This window comes from Mustela nivalis (genome assembly GCF_964662115.1).
Source record: "Mustela nivalis genome assembly, chromosome: 20".
Classification (NCBI taxonomy): Eukaryota; Metazoa; Chordata; class Mammalia; order Carnivora; family Mustelidae; genus Mustela; species Mustela nivalis.
Window position 1 is genome coordinate 36,985,536 of NC_139039.1, and position 26,848 is coordinate 37,012,383.

General features: G+C 37.6%; 1 long non-coding RNA gene across 4 annotated transcripts in view; it reads left to right on the plus strand.

The window, feature by feature from the left end:
• LOC309855395 overlaps nt 1-26,848 on the plus strand; it is a 231,557-nt gene that overhangs the window by 165,433 nt on the left and 39,276 nt on the right. The window contains exon 3 of one of the 4 annotated variants that reach the window (XR_014306775.1): nt 21,232-21,285. The exons of the other annotated variants lie outside the window; for them this stretch is intronic. This is a non-coding gene — a long non-coding RNA (uncharacterized lncRNA). Of the gene's footprint in view, nt 1-21,231; nt 21,286-26,848 lie in introns of those variants that run through there. 4 annotated transcript variants of the gene reach the window in all.

The following is a 26,848-nucleotide window of genomic DNA, read 5'->3' on the forward strand; positions in this document are numbered from 1 at the left end:
CACCCAAGCCCTTATTCTGGGAAATGATATCCTCATAAAGCTGGGTGTTAATCTCCTCTGACATTTCATTCTCCTCATGCAGAGAATAGCCAAGTTTTGTGGACTCTAATCCTACTCGATCACAGATTCACTAACTGCATTTTGTGCTACTGTCACCACGCAGACATGGGCGATCACTGCCTTTTGCTTGATGTAGTATACGGCCTCCTGAGTGGTCTCCATGTCTGAAATTGGAACTCATCTGATCAATTCCCTGAATCAATCAGTGATCATTCTGAAGTTCAAACACAATCTTTTTGCTGTCTTTCTTAAAACCTTTAGTTGTCTCCCCAGATAGATAGATCCATGTTAGATAGGTTGACCATCTATTTTAGGTGGAGTTGCCTGGGAAATGCATGTTGACACTCTGAAATCCATGTCACAAACTCCAGTGAGGAGAGCTGTCACATTTCCTAAGGGGTGTTCTCAGAAGCAGTACCTGCAAAGGAGGGAAGCAGCATTACTGATGAGAGAGAGAGAGAGAGAGAGAGAGAAGTGGACCTCTCTGTGATGGAGTTATAACAGAGCCTCCATTAATCCCACAGGGAGCTCCAGAGTTGGAATGACCCTTTAGAATTGTTCTGCATTAAAACAAGGGGCCAGATCGTTGTGCCACTAGCATGGACCAGTCACTGCGTGCCCTCTGGAAGGGAATATCAACCTTGTAAACTTCAGCTTCCTTTGGCTGAGAGCAGTTTCTGGAATGGACAGAATTAGGTACCATCACCATCCAACACTTTCCCCAGCGAGGGAAATGAAGAGACTGCCCAGGGTGGTGCACCCTGGCACATATATCCTTATACCCCCCAGGTGTCAGGACAATATCCATTTAGGCCTTTTAACCCATTGCAGTTATTAATAGTTCCAGTTTAATTCTTATAGATTTTCTGGATTTAATAAAACAAATTATATGGCCACTGTATTAACTTGCTAGGGTTGCCATAGTTAAATACCAGACTGGGTCAGACATTTATTTTCTCACAGTCCATAGTTGTAGACATGTAGGATCGAGTGTCTGTAAGTCTGGTTTCTCCTGATGCCTCTCTCGTTGGTTCACAGGCAACCTGTCTTCTTGCTGTGTCCCCACTTGGCCTTTCCTCTGTGCACATGCATTCCTGGGATCTCTGTGTCCAAATTTCCTCCTCTTATTATAACACCAGCCTTTGGAGTAGGACCCACCCTTATGGCCTCATTTTAGCTGCATCATCTTCTTAAAGGTTCCGTCTCCAAATATAGTCACCCTCTGAGGTCCTGGGAATTAGGATTTCAGCACATGAACTTTGGGGAGAACAATTCAGCCTGAGCGGTCCCCTTCGCTTTAAGTGACTGTGTCTTTTATGTCTTTGCCCATGTTTGCCTCTTCAGTTTTCTCTCGTGCCATTTTTAATTCATAAATATAATTCATATATTTTAATCAATATATTAATATCTCTCATGCCATTTTAATTCATATATTCTTTGAGTCAGAGACCTATTTTTAGTTTCCCTAGGAAGTCATACACTGTCTGCCTTTGAGCTGCAAACATGCTGCTCCCTGCCACAGGTATCAGCTTTGTGATCATCTCCTTTAGAAATGCTTACCTGCCCCATTTTACGAGATTGATTGCCTCTACTTTATTCTCCTAGAGTAACAATATACCGCTGTCCTAGCATGTATCTTAATATATGCTTTCCGCAGCTTTCTTGTCTGAGGCTTCCCCTGGCCTAAATCCACAGAACAACATGGACCGTGTGTATCCACAATTGTTTCTCCAAAGTGTAAGCCAGAACCTTACACATCATGGATACTGGGTATATGGATAAAGGTAGATAATCGATTTTGAAGGGCCTTACTGTTTTAAAAATGTATGTTTACTTAAGAGAAAACAGAGTAAGTTCGGTTTAGATATTTTGGGAAGATTTTGACCTAAGGGTACTCCTCAGACTTTTCCACGTTCAGGTCTGACTCTATTCCATCTACTTCTCCTGTGCCAAGTGTCTCCTGGGAGTGCTGAGCAGGTGGGCAAAGGCACAGGGTTTCTGAGTCCCACCGACACCAGTGGTGCGGCTCAGGAACAATCCCATTCTTAAGTATAAGCATCCCAGTGCTTATACTTGAGCCGCCCAGATTTGGCCAGGAAAATGACAATAATAAAAATAACTTACAGTTTAAAGGCGTGGTGTCCCTAGAGAACAGTGACAGCAATGACAAACCATTGTTCATGTTCTTCTTGAAAAAGAGCTACTACAAGAAAAGGATGAACACTTCAATAATAACTGCAACAACAGATGTATAATAAGAAAACTTAAGGATCTTCACCCAGAATAACTGTGCACAGAAACCACACAAAGAAGACCTAGGAACTGACAACGTTGATAAGTGCTTTGGAAGAAAAGTCAAACATGCCTGAGATATAACATGGTAGCCTGGAACATCAAGGGAAGGGCTTCAAAACGATAATAAAGAATAATGACATATTAAAAAATATATTGGGAGATTAAAGATAGTTGGGGAGTATATCCAGGAAAATCAGCAACTAAAATAGAGATGATGTGGGGGGGAATGAACCGATAAGTGAATATTAGAGAAAGAATTTCCTTGAGAAGAAGAAAATCTGAACTTGAAGATAACTTGAAGGAGTAATGGTAATAATAATGGTAATAATAGCAACACCACCATCATTTGGATGTTCTGTCTCTTCCTTGAGAGCTAGGGGCTATGGAAAGAGCTAGAAGCTATGAGATCAAGATGTCTGCTATTCAGAAATTCCCTTCTTGACCAAGATGCTCCCCTCTAAGGATTAATTTAAAGTTCCTCGTGACTATGCAAGCAGAGACTATAATGCCCAGATAAGCTATTCAAAGAATTTTAAACAAATGTGAAGTTAACGAAGCACAGAGATTCAGAAATTGGATATAACTGGAAGAATTTACTAGGATGTAGTGAACTTGTGGTCACACACACACACAAAATATAAACACAAATTGAAAGTTATTTAAATATGAGGAAGTGACTGCATGACTTGGTGACCAAGAAGAAGATCTTGCGGGGAGATGTCCTAACTTTAAATTCTGTCTGTGCAACTTACAGTGTGTAGACTGAAAGCATGTTAGACTATCTATACCTCAGTTTCCTCATCTGTAAATGGAATATAATAGTATTTATATCACTTGTCTTTAATGTGATATTAATTCATTTAATATTGTGATATTAATTCATTTAGTATTTAATATTAATGTGATGTTAATTCAATTCATTAAATATTCATTAATAATAATATTCATTTAATTTATTGACTAAGTACTGTGTGGACTTAATGAATAAATAAATGGATCATGAATAACAAAGTGACTGCAATGCATAACAATTATGTGTTATTTCAAACAATGACACATGCAAACAATGATTCAAAATTAAACTACCTCAAGATAGCATATCCTGAGGAGAGGATACATCTGAAAGGTGATGTATTTCTCACGTCTACGACAGAAGGAGTGGTGGCGGTGAGACAAGGCATCATCAGCCTGTTCTTTGTCCTCCTGGTAGGTCGAGGCGAGCGAGTTCTAAGACAGGGTATAGAGAATGTTAGAGGGAAACAGTTTCTATTATGTCTCACATAATGGTAGAGTGATTTCTCTCTCATTGAGGTAAAGGGAAGACAGCTTCTAATGGAATAGAATACTTCAATAGTGCTTTCAAACAAACAAAGAAGAAAAAGAGTAAGTGAATAGCATCACAATTGGACCAGCAAAATTAGGAAAACGAGGAAAAGAATAAACAAATGATTAATGTAAATTAAAGCAGAAAGAGTGAAACCAAATATAGCAATTGTTACATTATAATTGAGCTGAATTCTTCTTTTAAAAGATAGACGTTCACATTAGGTTAGAATAGGCAACATTTCTGTACTACTTAAAAAAAAAAAAAACAAAACTCAGTTAATGGACCATGAGAGTATTTTAAAAACGGAAAGTAAATGTTCTTCTTTTTAATGTTACAAATAAAAGCATGGAGAAATCAATACCAGACAAGAGAAAGTAGGAAAGGCAGCATTATTTTCAGACAAGGTGAAATTTGAGATTATAAGTACAGAAGGTGAAGATTACATAACAATTAAGGAGCAAATTTATGATGGTTATATAACATCTATAAAAATGAATGCATCAAAGAGCACGATAGCTCTTTGATATGGGACAAATATCCAAATACTGTACTTTGAAATGGAAAGGGAAGCATATATACATGCAATGTTATTAAATTTTTCAACATAACATTTTCAGAGTCAGAGATATCAATGAGTGTGAGTCTCAAATAGCACGTGGTAAAGAACGAGGTATTTGTTCCTTTTATCCCCGATCATGGACTGGAAATTTATAACTTCAGCAAAAAAAAAAAAAAAAAAAGAAAAATAACAATAAGTTTTTAAGGTTAAATGTAATAGAAATAAAGTTACTCTATCAAATTGCTGTAAAAAGTTTCTAAATACTAACTCTCCATTTCTTCACCTCATCATGGATTGTAACAAACAGCCCTACCCCAGCCCAGGCTCATGCGTCATCTTTGAGAAGCCCTGGTCTAGAGCACAAAGTGAGTAAAGCTGTAAGTGGCTGTATATGTCAACAGTCTTGATTTATCCAGTGTATGGAGAGATTATCACATCTCTAAGTGAGGAAGACATATTTTGACTTTTCATGGACTGTTTAGTCATGGCAACAAAGACTGTCTTCGGTTTACACTGTAAAATTTCACAGGGGACTGTCCCTATACATAACATAAAGAGGTCAGAAATAAATACAAATGGCCTGCTTGGGAGGAAATATTTGTACTCTCATATCACTTCCTCAGAGAATTTAAAACTGCAGTCAGTGTTTCAGGAAGTGACACGAAAGAAAGCAGTCTGTAGGGTGTAGCCGAAATTGGAGCCAGATGAAAATGACAGCTTTCCAGTGTTGGTATTAACAAAACGGAAGATAAATGATCAAAGACCATAGATCACACCTTAAGGAATTGTAAAAGTATTTAAATAAACAGCAGCAGCAGCAAACCACAGAAGGGAATTAAGACGAGAAAAACTAAAAATTAGAAAATTAGAAAAATAAAAGTAAATGATAAATAAATCTGCAAGGTCATTTTTTAGAGAAATAAGTGAAATGAACCACTCATGAACTTAACATAGGGATAAAGGGAGAGAACAACAACAACAAAAAATCCAAAAAACTAATGAGATAGAGAGTCAACATTTTAAAAAGCAGTAATCTAAAACAAATAGATAATATCCTAGCAAAACAAAAAATAAACACACTAACATAAGTATTGAAATGTGTAAATAGACCAAGCATCATTGGAGAATTTGAAAAAATATATATATCTATCATTTGCAAAAAAAACAACTAGAGTTTTAGTGATCATTTCATTATAATTTAAAATATTCCAGGTTCTGGTAAAAGATTATACCTTTCAGACCTTCCTCTTTACATCTAACATTCCACAAAATACAACAAACAAGCATAAAAAACATCTGAGAAATGAAAAGAACAAAGCATCTGGGGACCTTAGAAGTTGAGCAATGTTTGGTAAGTTTCTGGGTTTCCTTACTGCCTCCCAAATATACAGACAGGATGTTGCAGAAGCAGCAAGAGGCACAGAGAAAACAATCTCCAAGAAAAGTCTATACCCCTAGACAAGGGAGGAAACTTTTTTGGGCCATAGCTGTCCTATCCCAGGGAAATACTAGCAGAAAAAACACACCCTCATCCCATCTCTTCCTTACCTGTGGTTTTAGTAGGACCTCATGGTAAGAAGAGTGAAATGGGTAAAAACAAATACAATGTAATGCAGTATTCTACTTGTTATAAATTATTTATACCATTAGGCAGTTATACTTAAAAATGGAAGAGGGTAAATGGACCTACATAAAATTAAGCGTTGACACTTTCCTTGAAGTGTGAAAATAATATCAGTGACTATGATGAGTTGTTGTTTTTTTTTTTTTTTTGAGATCTGAAGCAGCCTTAAAACAACAGTGCAGTGATATTCTCAAAAACAATATACACAGAATCAAGATGGAATCCTAAAAATGCTTAAATACCCCACAGGCTGTTGGAAGAAAAAAAAAAAACCCGAAGGAATGAGAAGCCAACAAAAAAACAAATAATAAATAATAAAATAGTAATAACAAAATGACATACTTACACTCTAATGTATCAAGAAGTAACTTAAATATAAATGCTCTAAATATATTAAAGGGCAGAGAGTCATAGGATGTGTTAAGAAAAAAAAAAGGGAGAGAGACCCATTAGATCTCCACAACTGTTTTATCCCACCACAGTGTCACTGCCGGTAACCACCTTTCTACTCTGTTTCTATGAGTTTGATGTTTTTAGACTCCACATATGAGATCACGCTAATGTGCACCACAGGGATGATTCTTAGTAACACCGTATTGTGTACTTGAAATTTGCTGAGAGTAGATCTTAAGTATCCTCACCATACACACACAAAAAGGTAACCCTCTGATGTGATACCGTATTAATTAGCTTGACTATAGTAATCACTTCACAATATATGTACATCAGAACATCGTGTTGTACAACTAAAATATGTACAATTTTTAACGAATTTTTTTATTACATTAAGTTAGCCACCATATAGTCCCTCATTCGTGTTTGAGGTAGTGTTCACGGATTCCTTAGTTGCATAGAACACCCAGTGCTCATGAAAACACGTGCCCTCCTTGATACCCATCACCCGGTTACCCCATCTCCCCGCCTCCCTCCCCCTGTAACCCTCAGTTTCCAGAGTCCATAGCCTCTCAAGGTTTGTCTCCCTCTCTGATTTCTCCCCCTTCTGTTTTCCCTTCCCTCCTTCATTGTCCTCCGTACTACTCCTTATGTTCCTCACATGAGTGAAACCATATGACAATTGTCTTTCTCTTCTTATTTCACTTAGTATAATCCCCTCCAGTTCCAACCATGTCAATGCAGGTGGTGGTTATTCATCCTTTCTGATGGCTGAGTCATATTCCATTGTATATATGAATCACATCTCCTTGACCCACTCATTTGTTGAAGGACATCTCGGCTCCTTCCACAGTTTGGCTATCATAGACATTGCTGCTATGAACATTGGGGTATATGTGCCCCTTCTTTTCACTACCTCAGTATCTTTGGGGTAAGTGCAATTGCTAGATCATAGGGTAGCTCTATTTTTAACTTTTTGAGGAACTTACAACACTATTTTCCTAAGTGGCTATACCAACTTGCATTCCCACCAACAAAGTAAGACAGTTCCGCTTTCTCCACATCCTCTCCAACACTTGTTTTCTGCCTTGTTAATTTGAAAATTTGTATGGAACCAGAAAAGACCCCAAATCACCAAGGAAATATTGAGAAAGAAAACCAAATCCGGGGACATCACGATACCTAACTTCAAGCTCTATTACAAAGCAGTGATCACCAAGACAGTATGGTGCTGGCACAAAAACAGACATAGATCAGTGGAACAGAATAGAGTCTCCAGAAATGGACCTTTAACTCTATGGTCAACTAATCTTTGACAAATCAGGAAAAAATATCCAATGGAAAAAGTCTCTTCAATAAATGGTGCTGGAAAAATTGGGCAGCTACATACAGATGAATGAAACTGGACCATTATTTTATACCATACACAAAGAATAAACTAAAAATGGATGAAAGACCTCAAGGTGAGACAGAAGTCCATCAAGGTCCTGGAGAAGAACACAGGCAGTAACCTTTTCGACATCAGCCACAGCAACTTCTTTCAAGACACATCTCCAAAAGCAAGGGAAACACAAGCAAAAATGGACTTTGGGGACTTCATCAAGATAAAAAGCTTCTGCACAGATAAAACAGTCAACATAACTAAGAGTCAGCATAACTAGCATAACCCACGCAATGGGAGAAGATATTCACCTATGACATTACAGATAAAGGGCTAATATCCAAGACCTATAAGGAAATTCTCAAACTCAACATCCAAAAAACAGATAATCAAGTCAAAAAATGGGCAAAAACATGAAAATACATTTCTCCAGAAGACATACAAATGGCCAACAAACACATGAAAAAATGTTCAAAGTCATTAGCCATCAGGGAAACTTAAAACCACATTGAGATATCACCTTATACCAGTTAGAGTGGCAAAAATTGAAAAATTAACAAATTAAAAAAAATAAATAATGGAGGCAAAAGCCCCACCATATGGCATTTATAAGAAATTAATTACAGATACAATAAAGGTAGTTTAAATATAAAAGAATGAAGAAGTATATATAATACAGACATTAATCACAACAACAGAAGTGGTTACATTAATGTGAGATAACAAAGATTTCAAATAAAAGAAAATTGCGGGATACAATGATGACAAAGGACGGATGTGGAAGATGTAAGGATCCCAAGTGTGTACTCACCCAATAAAAGATCTTCAAAGCACATGATGCAGAAACTGATGGAACTAATGGGATACAATCAGATTTGATGATTGTAACATCAATATTACTAGCTGAATGAAATCAGCAAGGATATAGAATCACTGAACAGCACAAGCAGTGGGAATAATCAAACTAACATACATAGAACACCCCACCCAACAACAACAGCTGTAAGATCAACTGTATTCTGGCCCAAAAACAAACCTCAAAAAAGTAAGTCTTGAAATCATTCAGAAAATGCTTTTTAACCATAATGGAATCAAACTAGAAATCAATAAGAGGAAGATAATAGAAAAATCTCTAGAATCTTATAAATTAAACAAGACATAACAAAATAAGTTATTGGTCAAATAGGGAGATAAAAAATTAAAAATACATAAAAGAATTAAAATATAGCATATAATTATATAGGATGTAGTTAATGCAAAGCAAAGAATAAAAATTGTGGCATAACTTGCTTACATTAGAAATGAGGGGATGGGGGCGCCTGGGTGACTCAGTGGGTTAAAGCCTCTGCCTTCGGTTCAGGTCATGATCCCAGGGTCCTGGGACTGAGCCCCCGCATCAGGCTCTCTCCTGAGCAGGGAGCCTGCTCACCCCCCCCCCCCCTCTCTGGCTGCCTCTCTGCCTGCTTGTGATCTCTCTCTGTCAAGTAAATAAATAAAATCTTTAAAAAAAAAAAAAAAAGAAATGAAGGAATGTATAAAATCAACAAAGTAAGTTTCTACATCAGTAAATGTTAAAAAATTTATGTAAACTCAAAACAAGTGGAAGGAATGAAGAAAAAGGAGATAAAAGCAGAAGTCAGTGGAATTGAAATTAGAAAAACAATGAAGAAAATAAAACAAAAAGCTAGCTACAGTTAAAAAAAAAGAATAAATCAATAAAACTGACCAACCTTCATAAAGATAATGTCAGGAATGAAACAGGAAGCGGGAAATATCTGTCCCTACCCTGTAGCCTTTACTGAGGGAATCCAGCAAACAACACTGCTCATGAGTTGAAGACTTACAAGAAATGGACCAGTTCTTGGAAAAACCACAAACTACAAGAGTCACTCAAGATCAAATAACAATCTGAATAGCCCTTAACTATTACAAACCGCCACTCCTTTGTTCCTGCAGGGGTCTCCCCATGAGCCCTGTCTCTCTGGGCCATGCTCTGAGATGAACAAATCACTCTCCCTCCCATCTGCCCCAGCCATTTTTCAGCCTGCTGGTTCCATGATGTATCTGCACAGGCTGTTTGTCATGCAGTCTCTTCAGGGGCCGGGAGTCCCCTTCCTAAAGCCCCCAGGCTCTCCCAGAGCCAAGCCAGCTGATTTTCAAAATTGCAGTGGTTGTAAGAACTCAAAATTTGGCCCCTCTTGCTTTCAAAGGCAAATGTTATGGGGACTTGTCCTCTTTGTTTGTGGGGCTCCCCAGTATGGAAGTCTGTTTTTTTGTGCTTCGTTACACTACCGCCTCCCTCCCCACCGGGGATGGCCACTGTCTGTTTTGCTCCCAGAGAGGATGTTGCCCATCCTGCCTTCTTCAGTGTGGCCTCTCCTCTACCTTTAGTTGTGGAGGTTGTTGTGCCAGGCTTCAGATTGTTTTCTGGGTTATTTTCCATGATGTGTGTTATCTAGTTGTAGTCACGGATGAGGTCAGCTTAAGGTCCTCCTACTCTGTTTTCTTCCCCCAAGGAACTATTGATTATAGAGAACCCTGTTTCAATGTCTTAAGAATTATGGCATGGGCCTAAAAAAAGCCAAAACCCAAAGTTGACATGCTGTATAATTCCATTCACATAACATTCTACAAATAACATTATAGCTATGGAGAGCAGATTGGGGGTTGCCAGGGTTTTTCAAGAAGAGCTAGGAGTAGGAGGGACACGGATATTTTTATAAAAATGCAGCATGAGGGATGCCTGTGGTGATAGAAAAGTTCTTCATCTTGCGTGCATCAATATTGGTACTCTGACTTAGATAATATACTGTAGTTTTTCAAGATGTTCACTTTGAGGAGAAAATCAGTAAAAATTACATGGGATCTCTGAATTATTTATTACAACTGCATGTGAATCTACAGTCATTTCAAAACAAAAAGTTTAAGTTAGAAAGAGGAGGAAATGAGGATCAGAAGAATTCTAGGAATCGCCCAAAGCAAACCCTGTACAACATATCAGGATGCAATAGGACATACATTAAGAATCAACCAATCTTGTGAAATTATTCATTAGCAGGCACTGAGGTATGAATGTCAAATAGAAAAGAACAGATTGTACAAAGGACCTGTCATGTTAAGGCCCAAGTAAGCAACTCCCCCCCACCCCCACCAAAGAAAAAGGACACAATTAATGGAAAAATGAAGCAAAGCAATGGAGGACAATAAAAGACCTAAAGGCACTAATAAAAATCTGTCTCTAACCCTGAAATCTTCCTCCCTTGTCTTCCTCCTTAAAATGACAGTCCTCATCTAATTCAGAAACAAAACAAAACAAACGTGAAGGTCTGTTTCAACCCTTGTATTAACCTGCTAATATTTATAGAGATAAGAAGGCAGCTAATTCTGGGGCTTATGGGTGGCTCAGCCATTAAGCATCTGACTCCTGACTTCTGCTCAGGTCATGATCTCAGGATCATGAGATCAAGGCCTTTGTCAGGCTCTGTGCTGGGCATGGAGCCTGCTTAAGATTCTCTCTCTCCTCCTTGCCCTCCTCCTCTGCTCCCTGTACCACTCAGGCGCGTGCTGGCTCACTCTCTAAAAGAAAAAACAAAAAACAAAAGACAGCTAATGCTTTTGTGGGCTCTCTTTATGAACTAATCATGATCCTGAAATACTGATAAGTGCCTCTTCTAAGAGTAGTCCCTTGATCGTTGGAAGACAGCACTACGACTTGTAATTGATGTTCAGAATGAAGGCGTAGAGATCTGGTAAGAAGAAATAATATTGCTGAAGAAATCCATTTAAAACATCTTGGCATGTACCCATTTTCACTTAATAATTTATAAATATAAAAGCAGGAAGTGGCAAAGATACACTAAAAAGTATATGAAATGGACATATGTGTGATCACGGGTCTGTTTTGCTCAACCAGAAACATGGTTCATAAAATTGTATCCCTTCTGTGTTAGAGCTCTTGAAAAAACAAATGAGAGCACCCATTGGAGACACACTGAATATTTAGAAAACAGCTTAATATCGATAAGCTCCCTAATTGTTGTGTATTTTTTCTTAGGACTCTGAGAAAGATTCCGTGTATATCGGATACTTTTTAAAGTTAAGTAATTACATTAAATTTGGTGCAAGAAAAAAAAAGAGGAGGCAAGAAAATTAATATTTTCTTCTAATTGTATAATGAAATGTATGTTATTACTTGGGTGTGGTTGGTACAGATCATATTTCCGTTATTTATCTTGTTACTCTGTTCATCCAGATCTTCGTGTTCTCTCTTTCTCTGTAATTAAAGGACCCTAAATATGCAATAAGTAATCCATCGCTAATAAATAGAATAATATAATTAAAGGGTCCTAAAAGATAGTGAGAATCCCAGTAGAATGGTTTCTAGGCTGCCTATAAATTCTGATCATACCCATTGGTAATCTTGATAGTATGGAATCGTATACAGGGTAGCTTGACAGCAGTGCTGTCTTTGGAGCCTTTTGGGTAAATTATTTGTCTTGATGCTACTATAATGTGTTGATGACGCTTTTAATGTATCCACATGTCACACTCGCAGAATTACTCAAGATCACTTACTTCCACATAAATAAACTAATGTAATCTTTATTTTCTTTTTTTTTTAAAGATTATTTATTTATTTGACAGACAGAAATCACAAGTAGGCAGAGAGGCAGGCAGAGAGAGAGGAGGAAGCAGGCTCCCCGCTGAACAGAGAGCCCGATGTGGGACTTGATCCCATGACCCTGAGATCATGACCTGAGCTGAAGGCAGAGGCTTAACCCACTGAGCCACCCAGGTGCCCTCTAATGTAATCTTTAAAATAATGAAAATAATCACTATTTAATTAATAGGTGAGGAAGCTGTGATCTTCTCACTTTAGTAGAATAGGACAAGGCTTTCATAAATGATAAAGCAGGTTCTGAAACACTGGAAATGTGATGTTAAAGTCAGTGTTTCGCTTCCTTTATCTTACCTCCAGGACATCTTTAAAGGATGAACTTTGAATCATTTCATTGCACTTCACACTTGAGAAATAATCAAAAGCAGAATTTTCATTGAATAAAACTGAGGTATATTATCCTAATAATCATAATAGATGACAAAACAGATCATCAGTTTCCAAATCATGGTGTTAGGCCCCTTCCAGAGCCAGTCACATCTATATCTGAAGGAAACAGTTGACATCATTAATAGAGTGTTACTCTGGTATAAAAATGAACATTTATTTATTCTTTAAGTAATATGTTTGTGTTTATAGACTAATTTCAAGACATAGTTATTTTTAAAGTTATTTTTATCTGAACCAAATGGTATTCTGATATATATCTGTCATCTAATTAATCTTGAACTTGTCTTTATCAATAGAAAGATCAATATTTCTCAGTTAAGAAAAAAAAACCACGGGATTAAAAAAAAAAAGCTGTGTGATCTACTTTAAAAATATTCCCAAATTATTAAAGATCAATTATAGTCACCATTTGAGAAATGAGGCCTATAAATTAAACATGGTCCTTCAAATTCAGACTACAGATTTTCTGTGCATGGCATCTACACATCCTTGTAAGGATATAGTCTTATTCCTTCATGGACTTTGGGGATCCACTCAGTAAGGCAGGTAGGGTCAGAGAGCACAGAAGGTCAGTCATATGTAGATGCAAGCCTTGGTGAATAAACAAAGCCATAAGCGGTCATTTCCTAGGTGTATCGTTAAAAGCAGATTGTCTCCTGGAAAATGGGAGGAATGCTTCCCAGTAGCTGTGTTTAGCATATTTAATATGCAAGCATAAGAAGCAAGACTTTGTGAATAAATTATCAGCTTACTATCAGCCTCATTTTGCTTGCTTATAATTTTTTTCTTTTTTCCATTAGATTAATTTTTCCTCATTACACTGTTGTTACATTTCAATCTAAAATCTATGATTTACATGTGGACAGAATGAGCTGATCCAAACTTGGAGATACATAAATACCTTTGATGAGCCGTCAGAGCCACGTACACTAAACAGAATAAGGCAGCACCTATCCCAGGAGGAAAAGTCATGGCAATTTATTTCAACCTTGAGACTCAAGGTGAATATTTCAATGTTCCAAAAGCATAATGGAATGAACTATAATTGTGTCAACTTTTCCTTTCTTGGGAAGTGCATGTTCAATGGTCTTTTTAAGTAAAATGCATTGATGCTAACTTAAAAGTTTTCTGAATTTCGGCAGGATAACAATGATACAAAATTATTAAAAGCACATATATAATGTATACTGTGTGTGTGTATTTACAAATCTTTACAATGAAATAGTATTATTATTTTTTTAATTCATATTTTTCAGTAGTTAGAATTTTTGGTACCTCGTAAGAGTTTATTGTATATGTAAGAACAGTTAAAGAACTTTTGGTATTCAGATCCAAAGCCTGATGTAAAAATCAAGGTGATTATATTATAGGACGGATTCTAAAGATGAGATGAGGGAGCTATTTAAGTTGTACAATGAGGGGTTGTTATAATAGGGATTCAAGCAGCAGAGAATTGGTTAAAAGTGACTATGTAATACCATTTTAGACAGATGACTGAAGTCTCTTTTATCATCAGAGACATTTACAAGAAGAAGCCCAAGTTAAATTTCACCTGTTTTTGCAGAATAAGCTAAATTACATTTCACTATTGTTAAATGGCTTTGTCCACTCCAGGGATTTTCAAATCTGTTCTTTATCTTGTGTTCAATTTTGACAACACCTTGGGCTCCCCATCTTGGACACTGCTCTTGAAAAAAGAAACACTTTATCAAATCCATGCCTTTCATGAAGGGGAGAGAAAAAAAATAAATGCATGTAGACACATAGCCATAAATGTGTGCATTTGCACACACAGACACACACACAGACACACACACCCATATTCACTTACACATACTTAAAAAACCAGCACTCACTCAACCCTTGGGAGATTATAAACCATAAAAGTTTTAATATATAGTAGTTTCAAAAGAACAAGGGAGATTATCTTTTACAACTTCATCTTTTTATGGATTAATACTCTGAGATTAAATTAATTGTCCCTAGTATCACAATCAAAATGGCATAACCAAGATGTTAACATATGTCTGATTTTACTGGTTAAAATTCAACATTGTTACAAAAATGCTTTATTTCTTGGTAAAATGCTGATAATATTTCAGGGCTTACTTTAAAGCTATCAGTCCTAAAATGAAAATTTTACCAGAGTAATTTCAAGCATCAAGTTTTATTTTTCTTGCTGAATTTAGTGATTTGCGTTTAATTTCAAATAAGTCCTGTTTACACCGCAGTTGTTTTTGAATATTTGGGTTCATAAAGTCAAAGGTTGGTAATGATCATTCTGGAGTGTGTAAAGTTCTATTTCATGTGGTTTTAGCTTGACTTTTTACATGGTGTGAATTTATTGTCAGGGCTGTTTAAGCGACTGGCTTTTTTGGTTGCAGACCTGAGTGAACAAAGGGAAGGGAAGGAAGGACATGGGTGAAATGTCGGGAGTGGAAGGGAGGAGCAAAGGTTTGCAGAGAACAGATGCGTACCCCGGGAGAGGAGCGCATCCTGAGCAGAATTAGTGGAGCCACGGGGCTTGTAGGACGCACCACCACCCCAAGGGCAAGAGAGCAGAGGCAAGAGAGTAGGAGGAGCGAGCGAGGCAGCTCCCCATTGTCTGCTGACCGCCTCATCTCGGGACAGGGTGCGCGGAGGAATGAAGGCCGCGACGCACGGCCTGCGGAGCCCCGCAACGCTGTGGGCTGGGTGCCCGTGTGGACACGTGGCACCCTGAGCGCGTGTGTGCGTGGCGTGACGTGAGCTCCGATGAGGGCTCTCCTGCGGCCGACAGCTGATTATGGTGGACATCAGAGTTTTTACCCAGTAGGGGGAGAATGGAGCACAGGCTTTTATGTCACCAGTACACTTGAGAGGGAAGGTGATCATTTGATCTTGGTCAGTTTGGAGTTGTGTGGGCTTCCGGAAAGAGTCAGTAGCATGTTACACGTGGAGATGGTCACCCTGGGTAGCAGCTCAAGATGATTGTTGGAGGGTGCCGCGCTCATGGAGGATGGAGTGACACAGGGACAGAAAATGTGCTAGTTCGCTGTGACATTGGGCTTTTTATTTCAGAGTAAATGAGAGGAAGTGAGGCTTCGAGAATTTCGATTACAGATCCGTGAAGGAGGCTTTATGATTCTGCAGGTAGCCCCTAATACGAGCAAACTGAGATTAAATATTAAATGACTTACAATGTTTTAAATTTAAAATGTAGTGGATAGGGGCACCTGGGTGGTTCAGGCTGTGGAGCACGCAGCTCTTGGCTTCTGGTCAGGGGGTCATTGGAGGGTCCTGAGAGGAGCTGCACATTACGCTCCGTGCTTGAGATCCCCTCCGTCTGTGCCTGCCCCCACTCGTGCGTGCACACTCTCTCTCTCTCAAATGAAAAATAAATCAGGGGCGCTGTAAGTGTCCGCCTTCAGCTCAGGTCATGATCCCAGGGCCCTGGAATCGAGTCCTGCATCTGGCTCTCTGTTCCTCGGAGAGTCTGCTTGTTTCTCCTCCTCTCCCCCGTTCATGCTCTCTCAAAAAAAAAAAAACAAAAAAAACAAAAAAAACCATAATTTTTTAAAATCAATCTTCAAAATAAATAATTAAAAATAAAATATATTGAATGATTCTAAAAATACCACTATATTAAAGAAAGGGACCTCAGTCCATTCAAGAAGACACATTATTAGGTTGAGTGCTTTAAAACCAAAGCAGGTGAGTGATTGTATTATCTAACTCTGCAACTAAAACCATTCCAGCTTAATAGGAAAGTGGTTGGGGTAGAAATTAGGATTGGATTAAGGCTGCAGAAACTCTGAAAATAAGATCCCCCTTCTATGCAGTTGAAAATCCACTGAACAAGAATACTCTTTAAATTAGCCCAGTACTTATTAACAGAATGGATTAAGGACAGATAGGAGAAATCAGGATGGTTTTTGAATTGGCTGAGATGTGATAAAATGGTTTTAGGATAAATATGATAAAGTTGTGATTGATGAGAGGAAATGAAATGGTGAACAGTGTGACGGAGTATCAGCAAGCCATACTGCCCTTTGTCTTTCATACAAATCCATGCCTGACATTGAGTCCATTCTCAGTTTTACCAAGGTTTACCATGCTGCAAGAGTAGTGCTAGGCTTTGGGGATAAAATGAGTGATACAAAATAAAAGTGCCTTTGAAAGCATATATATTTGGATTCAAAGAATGACTTCTTTTTTTAATATACTCTGTATCCTAGGTTAAGTTAATGAACTTCATTAGCTTCAGGTATAAAAATGGAAATGATACCTTATGTTTCTCAAGGATAAGTGAAATATTATGTTTTATTTCTTTAAGTGAAACATCCTGTGGCCCATTATCATTACACAAGTTTTAGAGATAGTGACCAGATACTCATGATAAGTTTAGTCAAATTCACACACGAAGCATTTACTGTATATCAAGAAATGTGATGTAGAGGAAAAGTTGCCAAATGAAAACATAAATCTAGCTTCAGTAGGGTTGTGGCTGGCTGCTGATGAGCTATCCCAAAGCCATTCTCAGACCTGTCTTTGTCATGTCCTACAACAAAGCTAGGGGGGAATCCATGATTGGCAACCTCCTTACAAGCTAGATGAGTCATTGGTGAATGGAAGACTGCTTTAGAAAGTGGTGTTTTTTTTTTTTTTCATGATAAAAGCAAATTTTCCCTTCTCTGTCCATTCCTTCTTACAAGTCTTCTTACAAGCAGTTGCCTTGCAACTAGGACAACAGCCAAAATAATTGCAAAAGGCTGGCCAAGATCTCTCGCATGACGGAGGTTTGCATGGACACTGGAAAGGTTTAACTCTATTTCTGTACATGAGAAAAAAATGTCATTATTGCTTAAGAAAATGTGAGTCATATATGATAGTTTTTTAGAACTTCGGTTGTATCTGATTGATGGAAGGGTCATATTAAGACATGGTTAAGGTTATAAGGAAGTCTAGAGGAATAATACCTAATGTTTCAGTCTTTGAAAAAGGCAAGGCTTTGGGAGTCATTCCCAAGAAGAGGAGCAGCAAACTGAATTTTAAAAAATAAGTAACACAACTATCATATGATCTCCCTGATATGAGGAAGTGGTGATGCAACATGGGGGCTTAAGTGGGTAGGAGAAGAATCAATGAAACAAGATGGGATTGGGAGGGAGACAAACCATAAGTGACTCTTAATCTCACAAAACAAACTGAGGGTTGCTGGGGGGAGGGGGGTTGGGAGAAGGGGGGTGGGGTTATGGACATTGGGGAGGGTATGTGCTTTGGTGAGTGCTAAAAAAATATCAAACTCACACTATTTTAAACAAATGATTTGCAAAGGCATTTTATTTGGATAACTTATGATTTGGTTGTTACACTTAAAATATGGCCAATGGCTGATTGCTTGTGGCTTATTCAGAAATTGTGTAGTGATTCCACTCTACAAAGGAAAAGGGCTATGGGTATATATATTCAAATAATGCCATTTCTACTTATGAATTTATGTTTGATGTTTGTATAATTAATTTTTCTAACTCTTTATCAAACAAAAATCTTTTCCTGATTACATTCCATTCATCTCGGATATATAAAATAAAATAAATAAAAAATAAGTAACAGTTTTTTTCAGTTTTCAAAAGTTTTGCTATGTTATGTCTTGTGCAGGTTTATTGGGTTTACCTTATTTTGAGTGCTAAACTTCTTTAATCTGTAGGTTTCTGTTGTTTTCCAGTTATGGCTGCAGCTGTCATTTATTTGAAAAAAATTTTTAAGTCTCACACCTTTACTCATTTCCTTCCTGGATGCTTACGCACCTATGTTAGGTTTTTGTTATAGTCTCTCTGATTTCTAAGGCTTTATATTTTTTTTCCCAGTTTACTTTCTCTCTGTTAATCATATTGGATAATTTCTATTTTTCTACTTTTATCTTCTCTGATTCATTTTACTAGTTACTTCTTTCTGCCATTAGGCCCAACCTTTGAGTTTTCACATCAGTTATTATATTTTCAGTTTGAAATTTTCCACTTGATTCCATTTTTATCTTCTATTTTTGGTTGGAGATTTCTGTTTCTTTGCAGAAATTTTGTGTGTTTTTTATTTGATTCAAGAAAAGAAATCTTATATTGAGAAAGGAATGATAATTTAAATGACAGTGTATTTCTCACCACAAATCAGGAAGGCTGTAAGGAAGTGGCAAAGTATAATAAAGTAAAATAAAATAAAAAGTAAAATAAAATAATGGTCAATTGTCAATTCCATAATCCTACTTTCAATGAAAATATTCTTCAGGAATGAGGAGAAATCAAAAGATTTTCAGAGGGAAGGAAAACTAGGAGTTGACACCAGAAGACCTGTCATGGGAGAATAACTAATGAAACATCTCTAACAGAAAGGAAACAATAAAAGAAGGAAATTTAGAACATCAGGAAGGAAAAAGAGAATACAGACAACATCCTAAGCAAAATTATGTGTGACACAATATTTCTTTCTCCTTCTGGGGTTTCTAAAGTATATTTGTTTGTGAAAGCAAAAGTTTTAACACTAAATGTATAAAGAGGAAATTCTTAAGACAATTATAAATGGAAAAGGGTTAAAAAATCCTACAAGGGGGTCACTTTTATAAAAACTATTTCACTCAAATTTGCAAAATGACATGGATAGAGAGTAAAAGTTTTTATATTTGTAATATAATACATGGAACAATAATTTTAAAAGCTATATGGAGATATGCATAAAACCACTATAGATAAATCAAAATGGAATTCTAAAACATATTAAAATAACTCACAGGAAAGCAGGGAAATAAAAACAAAGAAACAAAAAACAGAAAAAGCAAGCAGAAAACAAGAAATAAAGGGGTAGATATAAGCCCTAACATATCAACAATTACATTAAATGTAAGTGGTCTAAATATATCAAATAAAAGACATAGATGATAGAGTGGATTAAAAAACACGACCCAATTGTCTGGAAGAAATTCACTTCAGATAGTGTAATATTGGCAGGTTGAAAACAAAAGGATTAAAAAATGTATCTCATACAAACATTAATAAAAAGAAAACAAAAGTTGCTATGTTAATACCAAATAAAACAGACTTTAAAAAAAAAAAAAAGAATTACCAGATACAGAGAGAAATACATAATGATAAAAAAGTCAATCCACCAAGATGATATAGCAATCCTAAATAGGTATGCATTGAACAACAAAGCTGCAAGCTATGTGGAACAAACTGATAAAACTGAAAGAAGAAACAGACAAATTCACGATTATATTTGTGAGATTGAACATCTTCTATAAACAGTGGATGGGGAACTGGATACAAATAAGCAAGGATGTAGAACTCAACACCATCAACTGAAGGACCTAACAGCATTTATAGAACATGCCACACAAAAATTGTCTGTTCTTTGAAAATGTCTGTGGAATAGATAACAAGATATATCAAAGCTTAGGTCATAGAACATGGCTGAAAAATTAAAAATCATTAAAATAATACAAGGTATGTACTCTGATCACAATAGAACAAAACTAGAAATTAATATTAGGAAGATAAAATGGAATATTTTCAAAGACTTGGAAACTAAACAACATATTTTGAAATAATACAAGGATAGAGAAAGCCTTAAATAAAAATTTAAAAATACATAGAAGTGGATGAAAATGAAAATAAAAATTTATCGATAATTGTGAAAACAGAGAAGGAAATCTATAGTGGCAAATACATCTGTTAGAATAAAGGACAAATCTGTTATCTAATCTCAACTTTCACCTCAAAAACATAAAAGAGAAGAAAGCAAAATAAAGCAACAGGGAAAGGAAGAAACAAAGATACACAGAATTAATGAAATTGAAATAAGAAAATCAAGCAGAATATGAATGTAACAAAGAGCTGAGGGTTTTTTTAAATTAATGAAATTAACAAATGTTTAGCAAAACCAACAACAACAAAAAACCCTGAAAATAAAAATTACCACTATCAGAAATGAGACAGTTTTCTGCAGACATCAGTAGGAAAATAAGGGAATGCCTAAAAAATTCTGCACATGTAAGTTTAAAAACATTAGTAAAATGAAGCATTTCCTCTAAGGAAAAAAAATGCAAATTGTCACAACTCACACAGTATAAAGTAAACTATTTCAGTAGTACTATTGTATCTATTAGGTAACTTTAACCCATAGTTTAAAAAAATTCAGGTGGTTTCACTGGAGATTTATAAGAGAACTTTAAACAATACTTGGGTCTAGTTCCATTTAATCTTTTCCCAGAAATTAGAATAGGGAGTAATTCCAAAACACTTTATGAAGGTCGTCTTGTTCTAATACCAAAACCAGATAAATATGTACATTTACTCACAAAAAACAATTGCAGATGAAAACCTATTATAAATATATTTGTCAATTATTTTAAAAATTTTAACACAATAGTGGCAAATAGAAATCACCATTATATAAAATGAATTATACAACATGGTAAAGTAGAGTTTATTTTAGAGATTCAAGACTGGTTCAATATTCAAAAATCAATCAATGTAATCCGCTGTATTTACAGGTAAAGAAGAAGAAAGCTCATGATCATTTAGTCAACGTGGAAATAGCCTTTAACAAAATTCACCACCTGCTCGTGATAAAAATTGTCAGAAAAGTTTGAATAGAAGGTAACTTTCTCAACTGGATAAAGAGCATCCAAAACACATACAATAAACCTCATACTTAATTTTAAATTTTGAGAAGAAATGCGAATTTTGACAGACTGAATACATTTCTCCTGCGATAGAATAAGGCAGGGATGTCTGCTCTCACCAGACAGTGCAGGAAGGCAAGAAAGAGAAATAAAAGGCATACAGATTGGAAAGGAAGAAGTAAAATTGTACTTATTTGCACATGTGATGATTGCATATTGTCTTTGTCAGTTTGGATTGCTATAACAAAAATGCCAGAGAGTGGGTGGCTTAGAGAAATCAAAGAAAAGTCCGTGCAGGTTTTATTTCTCACAGTTCCCAGACCCTTTTGCAGAGTGCATGTTATCTGGGATCTGAATTCAGAACTGAATTATGGGAGGATGTGCTTGATGGAGAAACCATACCATGCTGGGGCTGGAGACCATGAGGGCGGCTTTCTAGCACAGCAGAGCTCGCTGACAGCCACGGAGCTGGCTCACCTGGCAACACAGACTCAGGGGGGGACTTTTGGAGTTGTTTCTAGAAACTTAGCCCAGCATCTGTCTTGTCAGCACTCCCCAAACTTCTGGGTGCCATTTAATATTTTGTAATTAATCTTTTTCTGTTTCAACCAGCTGGAGTGAAATCTGTTCTCCCCAGCTGAAGTTTGACCGACACAAGGTGTGTGTATGTGTTCCTTGTACCTTTGTTCATTTTGTTGGAACAGATGGAGAGTGCTAGTCCAGAGTTTGGATTTGGGGAAAAAATGTGACCGCGGTCTCATTACTGTAGAGCCAACTTGTGGTAGGTGATCTAGCCTCAATTATTTTCATGGAAAAATTTCTTACTGCGTGAATAGGAATAGGATTTGGTTATTCAGATACCTAAGTGTCTTTTTCTCCATTTTAAATCCACCCAGAGACCTGGAGATGCGTATCTGTTCAGTGTTATAATAAAGCTGTTTTTCAAAGTCTTGTGGATCCAGATGTTACAGATTTGATTGAATCGGTAGTTATTGTCAATGGTGTTTCATTTTGGTAAATTTATCCTGTAAGATAATGCAATTATGTCTATAACCACTTCATTATTTCCTAACAATAATAACTTTGATGAGTGGGACTTCAAAGACATAAGAAAAAACATATCCTCATACCCTCACTTTAAATCCTGTGTCAAAGGATTTGATGATGTTGAAATTTCGGGGATCAGAGCTTATGCTTGGGCCACTGGCCAGTAGAGGCTGAATTGAGATAATTTTGATAGTGTGAAAAGTAGAAAGGAAGCTAGAGAAATCAAAGAAAAGTCCATGCAGCTTTGACAGCAGGTGGCCACTCACCATTAAAAGTTCCATTGACATGGAACCTGGTAGGACAATTTACCACAAACCGGATGGCTCAAAACCAGAGGAATTTATTCTCTCTTAGAACTAGAGCCCCGAGGTCTGAAATGTTGGGGTGCAGAGCTGCTGCTTCCTTCTTGAGACTCTAAGGGAGAACCCTTCCCTGCCTCTTGGAGCTTGTGGGGGCTCCAAGCATTTCTTGCCTTAGTGCAGAGCCACTCCGGTCTCTGCCTCCATGTGGCCTCACGTGGCTTCACATGACCTCCTCCCCTGTGGTCTCTGTCTCACTGAAGCCCACCAGCTTTGGTACATTGTATTTTTGTTCTCATTTATCTCAAGTGATTTTCTGATTTCCTTTGTACTTTCTTCTTGGATCCATTGGCTAACTAAGCAGTTGTCATTTAATCTCCACACTTGGAATTTCCCAGACTTCTTTCTGCTATGAATGTCTAGTCTCCCTGCATTATGATCAGAAAGGGGATTCTGTATGTTTTCAACCTTTTTTACATTGACTAGTGTTTCTGTGGCGGAGTATGTGGTCCATCCTGGAGAGTCCTGTGTGAGCACTTGAGAAGAGTGTGTGTTGCGGTATTGCTGCGCGTAGCTCTGCATATGCCTATAGTCCAGCTGGCTTGTTGTGGGGCTGGGTCCGCGCTTTTCTTGCTGCCTCCTGTGGTCTGGCTGTTCTTTCCCTTATTGAAAGTGGGAAACTGAAGTCTGCATCCATTATTTTAAAACAGTCTATTTTCCCCTCTAATTCATCAGTTTTCTGTTGTTAGGCATGGAAATATTTATATTTGTTATACCTTCTCGATGTACTGAAATCTTTATTAATATATATAATATCCATCTTTGCCTCTTGCCACATTATTTGATTTACTTTGCTTTGAACTTTTGATGCTTAAAGGACCAGTGCCTGCTGTTTTTCTTACCTAAGTTCTACATCAGCTGAAACAGAAGCACGCCCCTTGCATCGCTCCTTCAGGTGTCCTCCAGACAGGTTAGAGCAGCCCTGCAGAACAGTTTGCAAATAAGTCTGTTCTGCAGCCTTGGGTTCAAGATACCAGGGAGCTGGGCTGTCACTGTGCCTGGGACGGGTGAGTCTAGGGCAAGAAAAAATGCCTGTTATTTTGAAGGTATGTATTTTTTTCTTGATTAAGCTGTTGTTTATTTCATGCAAACTTTCGGCTGTTCCCAGAACTCCAACAAAGTTGACGCTGCTTGTTTCCTTAGTGCTTTTGTAGAAGAATGAGCACTTAGAGCTGCCCTAGTCTACCATTTTGCTGACATCACTCCAAGAGTCCCCCTTTTTTTTTTTTTGAGGCAAATCTTATAAAACAACTTGCATAAGGACAAAAAGAAGCAGATACTTAGAATTCACAATCTCTCCCACAGAAAACTATATTATCTTTCCATGTCTAGTCCCATTTTGGAAGTTATTCTTTAAACCACTCCCCCAGAAGGAGATTGAAAATAATAAAAGAGCACTGAAAAAAAAAATCATGAGTGAGATGTGAAAAAAAGGAGAGAAAGAGAAGGAGACAACGTTTTCCAGGAGATTTCTCAAGCACAAAGATGGGTTATCATTTGGGAACATTTCCTGTCAATGGTTTCCTGTCTTACAAATACAAGATTTGAAATAAGTTATATAATCCTTTGCAACATTGGACTTACTCTCTTTTTCCCATATCATGATGGTGTTAGATCAGTTTTATTCCTGCATGTGGTGTCTCTTTCACCTGAACTAAATGTAGAACTCTGTGTAAGATCACTGTCCTTCGGTCGTCACGTCCTCGTGTGTCATGAGCTCGGCGCTTTTCATACCCTGGCAGGTGCTGGTGCTGGTGTAGTGATGTGAGAGGTAGGAGGCCAAGTCCGAGCCCTGGGGGGAATGAGACTCCCGTGCTCCATTCAAATGCCAGTTGTCACTGTTGCTGTGGTAGGGGTGGGACAGCCTCTTGTGCACACCATCATCAGATCATGAATTGGTATATTGTAGTAAAAGTGGAGCAACATGCAGAAAATCTTAGTGATGCACTTCACAGTAAGTCTTACTTTATAAAAAAATTTTTAAATTCTTTTTTAAATTTTTATTTATTTACTTATTTATTTTTTTGAAAAAAAGACTTATTTATTTGAGAGCAAGAGGTAGTAAGCAGGGTGAGGGACAAATGGAGAGAGAATCCCAAGCAGACGCCCCACTGAGTGTGGAGCCTGAGGCTGGGCTTGATCTTACACCACTGAGGTTACAACCAAAGCTGAGATCAAAAGTCAGATGCTTAACCACAACCGATGGAGCCACCCAGATGCCCCAGCTTGATACAACGAGCGACCTAAGATATAGCATGTAAAACACATGCATGATCCATCTGGTTTTGTGTGTGTGTGTGTGTGCATGTACATGTGTGTTAGAAATCATGAACATCTCAGTAACAGAGGATTGTTCAATGAATTGTAGCACACCCACACAAGCCATACCACTCAGCAATTGAAATGGTAATACAGGCTCCATTTCCCATAAAAGTGCACTAACATACAGTTAAGGGGAAAAACAGCTTTCACAAACCATATGATTGCATTTCCATAAAAATAAACATGTCAGGGTTGTGTTTAGGCACGCAGACCAAAAGTATACAGCGTATGGCTTTGGGTAGAGGATTTTCCTTCCTTCTGCTGTTACAGATTGCCTAAAATGTTGTTGTTGTTTTTAATCATAAAAAGTTCAATATTGGAAAAATAATCTTTGACACAAAATTTGGATTGTTAGAGATGGTCATGTAAAACTAAGAAAAATGTAAGTTTCAAGATGGGGAACTGAGCGGAGAATAAAACAGAATTTGCTTCTGAGGAATAAGTAGGAAATGTTCATGATACAGTGCTGATCGTGAGAGATGATAGAGAGCTCAGTGTGTTGAACGGGGGACTGCAGAGCAGACTGAGGCGGGCACACAGGAGAGAAATCCGGCATTGAGCTGAAGGTGCAGAAGGGGGGAGCGGACATTTGGAGTAGCCGTAAACACTTAGGTGATGTTGGGCCCCGTCCTAAATGTCTTACAGGTGTTGATACATCGGGCTTTCACAATAGCCAGGAAAGCGAGGTTCTATACTTTCAGGCAAATAAAACATGGAGAGAATTCTAAGAGGCAGAGCCAGCATTCAAGTCTAGGCTCACCTCCCAGGGACCCTGTGCTGAGCTACTAGACCTATAGCCTGTCTCCTCCAGTGGACCCAGCAGCAGCACAGAAGACAGAAGAGAGAGATCATAACACATCATTGGGGGTGGAGAAAGGCAGAGTGTCAAATGCTGAAAGTGAGCCCATCCTTAGAGGTTAGTTAGTAAAACATGCTAATGATGGAGAAGAATCACATAAACTCTTCATGTATGCGCACAAGTGCAAGAAAAAGAAAGTCAAAATCATTTATGGATTTTATAACCCTGAAGATTAATATCTTCTCATGTTGGCAAATGGACTTAGAGAAGAACTTTAAGTAGCAGCTTTTCTTTTGATCTCTTTTATTTCAAATAAAAACCCACTCTTTGGTGAGTTTGGCTCAAGGGCTTTGGTCTCGTAGAATGCAACCATCTCCAAGTCTCGGTGCAAGGCCCATTGTTAGACTCTCTAAATAAAAACAACCACCAAGATGTGGAGGAAGTCAAATATCCGTATTTTTTACTAAATAACTTTTGAAGTGAAGAAAACTAGGGTATGTAAAATTGAAGCCTGTGACCCTCAATGGTAAATAGCTCTAACAGCTAGAATTTGAGCTTCTGGACTTGTCAGTATCCCTAGAAAAGCCGAATTCTGATAGCCTCCATGATTGCTGACTCAGGGTGTGCAAGCCTTCCTCCCATTACAGATGGGCACAACCTCTGATTCTGAATTATCTGAATATCAGTTTCCTTAATTTAGTTACTTCTTATGGCAAATGGTGCTGTGCTGGTCATTCCCATGATTGAGGCACATTATATGGCAGCCTGAGCAGGGTTTTGAAGTCAACCTGATATGCTCACACTTGCCTGGGATAAAGCAAATCCCTGGTGTGAGTCGTCTAGGGGAGCCATGGGAGCCATCTTTGTGTGGCCCTAAGGATGTTGGAATGATCTCCAACAGATAGCTCTGTGCTGCCATCACAAAGGAATGCATTTTACCAACCACCTGGGTGATCTC